This window comes from Protopterus annectens, chromosome 9.part0, assembly GCF_019279795.1.
Source record: "Protopterus annectens isolate FY-2018-M chromosome 9.part0, PAN1.0, whole genome shotgun sequence".
Lineage (NCBI taxonomy): Eukaryota > Metazoa > Chordata > Ceratodontiformes > Protopteridae > Protopterus > Protopterus annectens.
This window is the reverse complement of record NC_056743.1, coordinates 1,669,950,572-1,669,959,671: the sequence shown is the minus strand read 5'-3', so window position 1 is coordinate 1,669,959,671 and position 9,100 is coordinate 1,669,950,572.

The window sequence follows — 9,100 nt, the reverse complement described above, 5'->3', positions numbered from 1 at the left end:
AAGCGGGAAAACTCAAAACAGCGAACAATGAGAACAGGGATCCCCCCCCCAAAAAAACACTAAATGAAGTGGGGGGGCTTTGCCCCACCCCCTTGTGGGGGGGCTGTGCTCCCACACCCTCCTACTTAAATATACCAACTCTGAGATCGCATTACAGTGAAGGAAACCACACAGCTAAGACGGCCGGACCAGTAATTTCTTTCCCTAGGAAAAAATTTGCTGTTCCGGCCGTTCACTATTTTGCCAGTTTGATATTTAGTTTTGAATTAACAGCGTTCAATCTTCTGATCGTTTGCTAAACTAAAGTAGACCCTATATAGATATATGTACCAAATATCAGTCCATCATTAAATGTCACTTTCAGTTTGCTGAGAAAAGTCAGCCAAGGTCATAAATACCAACATTTTTCCATCATCTAATGTTACTTCCATCAGTTTGCTGATATAACAGATGAAACCTTTATATTTGAAGTTATATGTATCAGTAGGGGAGTGATGTTCTCCCTCTGGGCCTGTAATCAAGGAGTCTGAATCCTCACTACTGACACTGGTGAGGGACATTCACTTGGAACAAAGATAGATACACACAGTATGTCCAGATGCAGCTCTCTGTACCAAACTCTATTTCCCTTTAGAGTACAGAGGGAATACACTCAGTCCAGGATCTAGGTTTCCCTATGTCTCTCTCCAGACCCCAAGTAAGACACCCCACTGGCAAAGCTATAGAGCTGAGTCCTCAGCCAAGTGTCCCAAGCCAAGTTCTCCACCACTCTCACTGTGAAACCAGTGCTCTGTGTCCCTGTTCCAAGTAGCTGACACACACACACACAAACACACACATATACACTTTGAGATTTGATTTTCACACACTCACACACACACACACACACACACATGCACACACACACACACACACACACACAAACACACACACACACACACACACACACACACACACACACACACACACACACACACACACACACACACACACACCTCTGGAAAAGGCTGGCATAGATTTACTAGCTGTGCCCCTCTATCCAGACTATAAGGTAGTTTCTACACAAGGATGCTGCAAAGCCAGCTGCTCTAAGGCTTTTACAAGGGTGCCCAATTATACTGAGTGAAATTAATATTAATGCAAATGGTAATATTGAATAAACAGCAAGGCTTTCAGGAGCGGCCATAGTGTCACCAAATAAATATAAGTACTCTCAAATGTTAAAATATTTTTTAAAAGACCAGCCACAATGAAAACTTTAAATATATTTAATAATAAATAAAAAAGAACATGAAAATACTAAATATCTATTTACAGTAAACACCAGAGTGTCAGTCACAGGAACTATCAAAAATAACACAGATGAATAGATTCATACAGATACAGAAAAACAGTACTTAACTAATCTCACTATATTTTCCTGACTGATCTAAAGAATTACGATTCCCTAAAGCAAGGCAAGATGAAGTCTGAATTCTCACCACTGACAATGGTGAGAGACATTCACTTGGAACAAAGATAGATGCGCACAGTATGTCCAGATGCAGCTTTGTGTACCAAACACAATTTCTCTTAAGAGTACAGAGAGAATACACTCAGTCCAGGATCTGGGCTTCCTTATCTCTCTCTCTCTCTCCAGGCCACAGGTAAGACTCCCCACTGGAATAGCTATAGAGCTGAGTCCTCTGCCAATTGTCCCAAGCCAAGTCCTCCACCACTCTCTCTGTGAAACCAGTGCTCTGTGTCCCTGCTCCAGTTAGCTGGCACACACACACACACACACACACACACACACACACACACACACACACACACACACACACACACACACACACACACACACGCACACTCTCACACACACACACACACACACACACACACACACACACACACACACACACACACACCTGGGATAGGGTGGCATAGATTTACTAGCTATGCCCCTCTTCCCAAAGTATAAGGTAGTTTCTGCCACAAGGATACTGCAAAGCCAGCTACTCTAAGGCTTTTACAAAGGTGCCCAATTATTCTGAATGAAATTAATATTAATACAAATGGTAATGTTGAAGAAACAGCAAGGCTTTCAGCAGTGACCACAGTGTCACCAAATAAATATAAGTACTCTCAAATGTTAAAATATTCTTTAAAAGACCAGCCACAATGAAACATTTAAATATATTTAATAATAAATAAAAAAGGACATGAAAATACTAAATATCTATTTACAATAAACACCAGAGTGTCAATCACAGGAAATATTAAAACTAACACAGATGAATAGATTCATACAGATACAGAAAAACAGTACTTAACTAATCTGTCTATATTTTTCTGACTGATCTAAAGAATTACTATTCCCTGGTTACTTACTAAAGCAAGGCAATATGAAGTAGGTGAGGGGGTCCTTCTTTGTCATGTTCCAAAAACAGACTGCTCTGAGACTTCAGTCTCATCTAGTATTAAAACATAATTTTTATGCTGTGTTACAGAATGACATCACATACATTTGGTCAACTGACTTTTGTTTCCCATTCTACCCCCGTTACCAGAAACATAACCAGAATGTCACACATATGTGCTACCATACACACTTAGAGCTTTAAGATCTGCTGTAGCTTCTGGAAGTCATAAAACAATTTCAGTCTTACACTCTTCCAGAGCAGCAATCAGTTTACCCCCCAAGAATAATATAGAAGCCTTCCCAGTACAGACTTTTTGTGTCTGGCTGCATTGAGACCTATGAGATACAATCTTTATGGCCTAATTTAAGTAATCACATTTCAGGACAGTTTTCTAAAAGTTTGCTGGCACTGAGCTTAACATCTTCTCTTCCAGTATCCTCTGTTACTAAATTAATTTCAACAGTTATAACACAGTCTGAGCTACAGATGTATTTCTTTTTCCTGTCCAGCAGGGCCTTCTGTTGGTACATTTTTAACACAAGCAGCATAACAAATACATTTTCATCACAGGCACCTGTACAAATCAATTTGATATATGAATGGCATATAATTCTTTACAAACCACCAACTAGCCATGGTGGCATACGATACACATCCACTGCCCTACTTATCCTGGCATAGATGGCAATACTTCATATTGTCACCCGCCCCACTTTGAAGACTCAAATTGTTTTTTCCAATGACCCTGGAAAAACATGGTTTGAGGGACATTAACCCATAGCCTGTCTTGAAAAACTCATCTGGATTAGCATTGCAAACCCCACTACAGTGCTGCACTGTCATGTCATATGCCTGCAACCCTAGGTTCCACCTTAGTAACTTGGAATTTTGCTGGCTGGCTTGATTTAGCCATGGATCCCCCTCAGAATCCTCCTGCCATACACTACAACTACTCAGCATAAGGGCCTCCCTATCATAGTAAGGCTTCATAATGTTAACATGGTACATTTTGTGCTTCTGCTCCTGACTAGCAGGTTTACCAAGTAGTTAACATCACTGACCTTCCTTACCATTTCAAAGGGTCCCTCCCAAGCTTCCTGCAGCTTATTGTGTGTGACAGGAATAAGAACCATAACCTGTTTTCCCACAGCATTCTGTTGGGTTTGAGCATTCCATTCATACCAGACCTTTTTCTGCTGTTGGGCTCCTGCCATGTTCTCCTGGGCCAAGCCCAGGAGATCCCTAAACCTTATCCTGAGGTTTAGAACACATGCCATAGTAGACTTTTTGTGGGATTCACACTCACCCCCCCACTCATCACAAATCAAATCTAAATGCCCCATTACCTTATGCCCATACAGCAAATTAAAGAGTGAAAACATGTGGATTCCTGGGGTACCACTCTGGTATTCAAACAGTGGATGAGGGAAATAATTGTTTAACTCCCTCCTAAACTGGTCTGCAAATGCATGTAGCATGGCCTTTTGTATAGAGTTTAACCTCTCCACAAGTCCATTAGTCTGGGGATTGTAGGGGGTGGTCTTTAGGTGCTTCAACCCACAGTGCTCCCACAGAGAACCCAGCAGGTCTGACATGAAATTGGCACCGATGCCAATCAGTATTTCTCTTGAGAAACCTACCCTACTGAATATCTCGAACAAAGCATTTGCCAGCTTCTCAGCCTTGATGGAGGACAGAGCCACTGCCTGAGGGTATCTAGTAGTATAATCTACTACCACCAGGATATATATCTTCCCTGTAGAAATTGGGATACTCAGAAGCCCTGCAACATCCATAGCTACCCTCTGAAATGGCACCTCAATCACAGGCAAAGGCATCAAAGGAGTTTTGGCCTTGTCTCTTGCCTTGGCTACATTTTGGAACTGCTCACAGGTCCTGCAGAACCCTGTTACATCCCTCACAATCCAAGGCCAATAAATGTTCTGCATAATGCATCTCTTGGTACGCTTTATGGCCATATAACCTGCAAAAGAAATGTCATGGGCTATGGCTAGAAGTGTCAGATGGTAGGCTCTAGGCACCACCAACTGCTGTATTACCTCACCCTCTAGCCCTCACTCAGGGGTCTACTCTCTGTACAGTAACCCTTTGTTCCACTATACAGACTCCCCTTTTTCTTGAGAATCAAGTGCCTCCCTAGCTACCTCCATGAAGCCCCTTAGTCTATGGTCCGAGAGCTGAGCCTGTGTCAACTCTAGCTTTGTGACCCTTTCCAGCTCCCTTTTCACAAGAAGCCTGGTATCCTCTGACAGCAGTGCCTCGCTGTCAGCCTGGGTACTGTCACTCACCTCTGTCTTTGCAGTCACTCTGTCCAATGGCCCTTCAGTACCTACTAGCAGCTGTGGCTCACATTCAGCCTCACTGCTACAGAGCAGCTCCCTCCCAGAAATAGCCACCTCACCATCCCTGGCTTCAGGTGTGGGGTCTGTCTGGGTCTCTGCAAGGCTACCAGACCCACATGTCCATCTCCAAGCGTGACTGCATGTAACTGCATGCACACAAGCTACTGCATTATCAAAATCATTCCCTATCAAGACATCTGGAGGCATATCCTCAAACACACCTACATGCTTGCTTTCTTTTCCACACCCCTGGATAAAGGCATTTGGAATGTGGTCCCTACTAAAGCTCAGATGGGAGTGGACTGTCCAAGCAAGTACTGCACCTCTTGAACCACTGCAGGCTTCACAATGGGTATGTCAGAGACTGTGTCTCATTTAGCAGTGGCCTGTTTTTCATCCACTAAGATAGGATATAAACTGCAGAGATAGATTAGTACCCCTGTTGTCCCTAGGTAACTTACCACTGGCATACTGTTATTCCCACTTGCTGTCTCCCCAAACTTTTGTTTTCCACCTTGCTTCCATGGACATCTATATGATACATGGCCCCACTGGTTACATTTAAAATATCTATCTCTTGATCCTGGCTGTGTGTACCTGAACTAGTGGCTTCCCCTGTTAATGGTGGACTCTGTTGCAGTGGTCTAGGGTGCTCACCATGGCTTCCCTTATATTCATAATCAATTCAATTATTTAACTATTACTTTCAAAGCTTTAAAGCAAGCTAGCAGCTTTGACAGATTTTTTAATGATGGTCTCCCTAAACTGTATATTTTCTGTTTGCAAAGGACAGTAGTCATTTTCAGAGTGTAGTATTTTGAAGGTTTCAGTTTTACTGCCTTTATTGTTGTCATTAGGAACCATAGCAAGCCATATTGGAAATAACTCTTTATAGTTGAGAAAAATGTATTAAATAATACCTGTGTTGCATGCAGCATAGGGTATCCCCTTCTTGTGCAGTGATGCCCTGCTTGTTAAGTAGATATCCCCTTTTTTCCCAGCTCATCTGCAGACTTACACTCCTGGTGTGCCAGCCAGATTTTCATGTCCTCATGCAAAGTGTTAAGGACTTATTCCCTCACCAAAAGGCTGCCATCCCTTCAAAAGTGGTGATCTGACACCCACTTACCCACCTATGAAAATAAGTGCTTAGATCAGCAATATAATCACAACCACTTTCATCTGGATTGTGTCTATTCTCATTAAACTTTTTTTCTATAAGCTTCAGGTGTTAACTTAAAGCATTCTAATAAACATTGTTTGACTTCATCATAAATTCAACAATTAGTATCAGAGAATTTAGAAACAGCAATTTCAGCTTTACCAAGGAGTAAGGGGGCAGGAACCGTACACAGAGCCCTTGGTCAAGATTATACTGTTGACATACTCTTTCAAATATATGAATAAAACTATCAGAACTATCACCCTCTATAAACTGTGGAAGAAATTTATTGACCTTTATTGCTTCTGGGATATGTTTATTCCCTTCCCCATTACCTCCATGTTCCTTTCAAAGACTCAGCATCTCCCTCCCATGTTCATGTTGCTTCTTATTTTCTTCAGCCTCCAAATGCCACAGTCTCTCACTTTCTTCAACCTCTAAATGCTACAATCTCTCTGCTGATTATAATTCAAAATGTTTGACCTCCAGTCCAACTCTTTTTAACTCCAGATGGACTTTTAAGTCTTCAGAGGAAATGGTGAACTGTCCTGTTTCTGAGGGCTGTAAATTCCCATCACCAGACTGGTTACCCCCCTGCTTGCTTGCCTGAGCTGCAACTAAGGCTGAAATAATTTCCTCTTTAGTCAGGTTGGCATGCAACAGGCCTTAGGCTTCACACACCTTAGCCAACTTGTTCTTTGTCAGCTTGACATAATCCTCTGCTGACATCTTTGTCTGCTTTCCCTGACAAAATTAAACTAACAAAATAAATAAATAAAAATGTTGTGAAAATGAAACACTGCATGTTTATCTTGTGGCTGCTGAAAGTACACACACCTTTAGTGACAACTGCCTACAGGCTACAGAAGTTCAACAAATATCCCACCACTGCTCACCAATATGTGATGACCCCCTCTGGGCCTGTAATCAAGGAGCCTTAATTCTCATCACTGACACCGGTGAGGGATGTTCACTTGGAAAAAAGATAGGTACAAACAGTATTTCCAGATGCAGCTGTCTGCACCAAGCATAATTTCCCTTAAGAACACACACAGGGAACACACTCAGTTTAGGGTCTGGGCCCTCAATAAGACTCCCACTGGCACAGCTATAGAGTTAAGTCCTGTCTTCAGCAGAGTGTCCCAAGCCAAGTCCTCCACCACTCTCTCTCTGTGACACCAGTGTTCTTTGGCCCTGCTCTAAATAGCTGACACATGCACTTTTTGAGATTTGAATTTCACACACACACACACACACACACACACACACACACACACACACACACACACACACACACACACCTGGGAAATGCTGGCACAGATTTACTAGCTATAAACACCTGCCCAGACTATAAGGTAGCTTCTGCCACCAGGATACTCCAATGCTTGCTACTCTAAGGCTCTTTGCAAGAGTACCTAATTATATTGAGTGAAATTAATGCTAATGGTAATTGACCAAACAGCAAGGCTTTCAGGACCGGCCACTGTGTCACCAAATAAATATAAGTATTTTCAAAGGTTAAAATATTTGCTAAAAGTACAGTCACAATGAAAAGTTTAAATATATTTAATAATAAATTATAAAAGAACATGAACATATTAAATATCTATTTACAATAAACACCAGAGTTTCAATCACAGGAAATGTTAAAAATAACACAGATGAATAGATTCACACAGATACAGAAAAACAGTACTTAGCTAATCGCACTATATTTTCTTGACTGATCTAAAGAATTACTATTCCCTGGTTACTTACCAAAGCAAAGCAAGATGAAGAAGGTGAGTGGTACTTCTTTGTCAGGTTCCAAAAACAGACTGCTCTGAGACTTCAGTCTCATCTAGTATTAAAACAACATTTTTGTGCTGGATTACAGAATGACATCACATACATCTGGTCATCTGGCATCTGGTTCCCATACTTTCCCAAAATGGTGTTTTATGATTGTTTTTTCTGTGCACAGTTTTCAAACTTTATTGGATATGCTATCCGATACATGATTTGTAGTTTTCCACTTCTCTTGATCCCTGACTCAGTACAATGTATGGCGATGTGTTTTTGCAACAGTTTTTATTTGCTGTTAGTATTGTACATGTTATTCAGTGGTTCTGAGGATAACATTATTGACAAAAGAACTAAACTGTGATTTTTAACTTTTTGAAATAAAGGTTCATATGTGAGTTTTGTGCTACCTGGTTGTTTTACACATCTGTTACTGACTTTTTAACATACCAGATCCAGAGTTTCACTTGATTTTATTTATGGTATTACAAATAGATTATCCTAGTTTTCCAGCAAGAGAGTATTACATAACTTCTCATATATTTACTTCATGAAGTAGTGAATGCACTGAGATGCACTTGATGCTCAATGATGTAATCATTGGCCATAACTTCAAAGAGTTTAGTAGTGGACCTAGCATAGGTAAAAGTGGTAGATAAAGTAATAGAGTTGGGGAGTCTAATAGGAGGTGAAGGGAAGAAAGAGAAGTGAGAGCTAGTATTTATAACCTGGAATGAGTGTGGAATTTGCCACCTAGTAAAATGAGGAAAATATATTACATACAGTAAGCTAGATGAAAAAATAGAGATATATCCCTGGATTTACTAAACTTCCACGCAGGACTAGCTTAGTCCTGCATGGAAGTGACCATTTAGGACCAGGATGGCAGCGAGCTATGCATATTAATAAGGCACACTGCCCAAGCTCCTAGGCTTACACGGAGCATGTAAAAGTGCAGGGGGTGTGTCTGAGAGCAGAGCTCTCAGAATAAACATGCCCCTGCAATGTGGAACAGTAGAAAGGGGTATGCAATGAGCAAGACCACTCATAGGCGACCACATATCCCCAACAACAGTCCCCTTGTGTATAATAGCACCAGAATGTAGTAATAAAATGAAGAAACCCTATATATATTTTTTAAATCCAATTGAAGCTAACCATAGGTGCGTTGGTTTGCCCATCGCTTAGCTATGGGTAAAGCAGCTTAAAAGGCTGAAGAGGATAACAAGGCAGATATATACAAATGAAGCAGCACAGCAACAGTATAGTGGGCAGAGCATTCACCTAATGAGCAGGCATTCTCGGTTCGAGTCCCACTGCAGCACATTTTATTTTAAATGGCAAAGCATGTTATGACCAATATTTTTGTTGCATAACCCACTAAATAACAT